Genomic DNA, 2,274 nt, shown 5'->3' with positions numbered 1-2,274 from the left:
GGTAATACGTTTAAGGGATAGTTTTTCAATGTCTATTTGTGAAGCATCCGAATAGTGATTTAATATCGTTGGTAACGTATGTTGAGTCATCATTTTACCGTAAATAGTTCGTGATGATGGAACTAGCCAAGGTGATTGATGACGAAAGCAGTAGTTAATCAAAGGTCTTTTTAGTTGCGCTAAATCAAAAAATTCATCTAAGGTACCTGCATTGGCCCTTTTATATGAGCAGAGTAATTTATGCACATACATGTCTTGCGCCTTAATGATCTTGTGCTAGTGAAAAAATGGTGCTCTGTGTTCTAAGAACGACACGTTTTCAACTGCTCGGAGGGCTCGTTTCTGGAGAGCGGTAATTTTCTGCAGATTCGTTAGAGTGGTGTTTCCCCACACCAAAACACAATAACACAGGTTGGAATGGAATAGAGCGTAATAAATCACGCGTTTTACTTTAGTTGGAACTAAATGGCGGCACCGGTTTATCATTCCTACAGCCCTGCATAATTTTGACGAAAGATAGTTAACATGATCATTCCATGACATATGTCCCGAAAAAATCACCCCAAGTGATTTAACGCATTTTTCTATTTCTACTACATACGGTCCCAAAACAACGGTCTTCGGAACATCAACTGATGAGCCACGAGCCCGAAATAGCACGCATTTCGTTTTCGACTCGTTCAGAATCAATGAATTGTTTTTGCACCAATCTTTCAGATTGCAACTAAAAGCCCGTGCTTTAATTTCAATTTCTGCCATGTCCTTCCCAGAGAAAAAAACGGTACAATCGTCCGCGTAAATAATGAACTCGCATTCTTCGTCTAGTTTTACGATGTCGTTTATGTAACATAGAAACAAAATGGGCCCAAGGATACTTCCTTGAGGAACCCCTGATTCTCTACGTCTGAGCCGCGATTTGTGATTACTTATGTCAGTGAATTGTAATCGGCCTTCAAGATATGAGTGCATCAGTTTTTGAGCAGTTCCTCTAAACCCATATCTTTCAAGTTTATCCAGCAAAATTGTGTGATTCACGCAGTCGAAGGCCTTACTAAAATCTAGATATAGTCCAAGAACTAATAATTTATCTTCAAACTTCTTTAATATCATTTCTTTTTGAGCCAACAACGCTATTTCTGTTGTACGGTTCTTTCTAAAGCAAAATTGGTATCTGGTTATGAGTTGGTGTTTCTGGGAAAAGTTTGATCGCCTTCTCAAGGCCCTTAGAGAAAACTGGTAGTATGGAAACTGGCCGGTAGTTGCCAAAAGTATTTTTGTCACCATGTTTGTGGATTGCGATTACCCTGGCGATTTGCATATTATATTTGCATATTAATATATCAATGACGTGTTTAACCGGTCTTATTTCAATGTCGTTAGCATTGCGACTGTGGCTGTTTCTAAGAGCGTGAAAAAGGGAAGTAACCTCAGAGGCGCATGTAGGCTGGAGAAAAATAGACTGTAGTAAAGGTGACATGCACAACGCCGCTTCCGGAGAAGGATTTGAGCTGCCTATTTCGATGAAGAAGTCATTGAATTTATTCGCAAGGCTTGCGCCAGTGACTTCTGTACCATTCAATACAATGCAGGCATTGTTGGTAATTGCTTTTTGCCTATTTAGAACCTTATTAAGGTTTTTCCACATCATATCACTTTTGTGATGGCAGCAATTCTCAAATATTTGTTTGTAGTAATTTTCTCTTGAATTTTTTATGGATTTATTTAATTTGTTCCTAAATACTTTGTATTCGCGTAACTTCTGCTCATCACGAGAGTGTTTGAAAGTTTGATACATTTTATTTTTGACACGAATGAGTTTTAGGAGGTCCCTGGTAATCCATGGTTTACGCGACTTTTTATGTACACGGTGTGTTTCTATCGGGAGAGATGCGTAATAGTGTTTTTTAAACATGTTTAAAAATGCATCATATGATTCGTTGGCGTCCCTAAGGGAGAATATTACGCTCCAATTTTCAGATGAAATGTTTTGTCTGAAAGTTTCCATCGTGTGATAAGATACTTCGCAGTGCGTGACTTCAGGCTTCGTGTGTCTCTGACATGACAAATGCTGTTTGGAGAGCAAAATGATAAGTAAATGGTCACTGATGTCAGAGCTAAGGACTTCAGTTATGATGGAATCGTCGGGTGCATTTGTAATAAACATGTCAATCAAGGAACACGAGTGGGAGCTGCTATACAGTTGCGATAGTTATGGCACTCTAAAATCATTGACAGCTTTCTAGCAGCGTTTGAAGTTTTCAAAATGTCAATATT

The sequence above is a fragment of the Amblyomma americanum genome, chromosome 3, assembly GCF_052857255.1.
Source record: "Amblyomma americanum isolate KBUSLIRL-KWMA chromosome 3, ASM5285725v1, whole genome shotgun sequence".
NCBI classification, from domain to species: Eukaryota; Metazoa; Arthropoda; class Arachnida; order Ixodida; family Ixodidae; genus Amblyomma; species Amblyomma americanum.
This window is presented reverse-complemented; position numbering follows the sequence as displayed.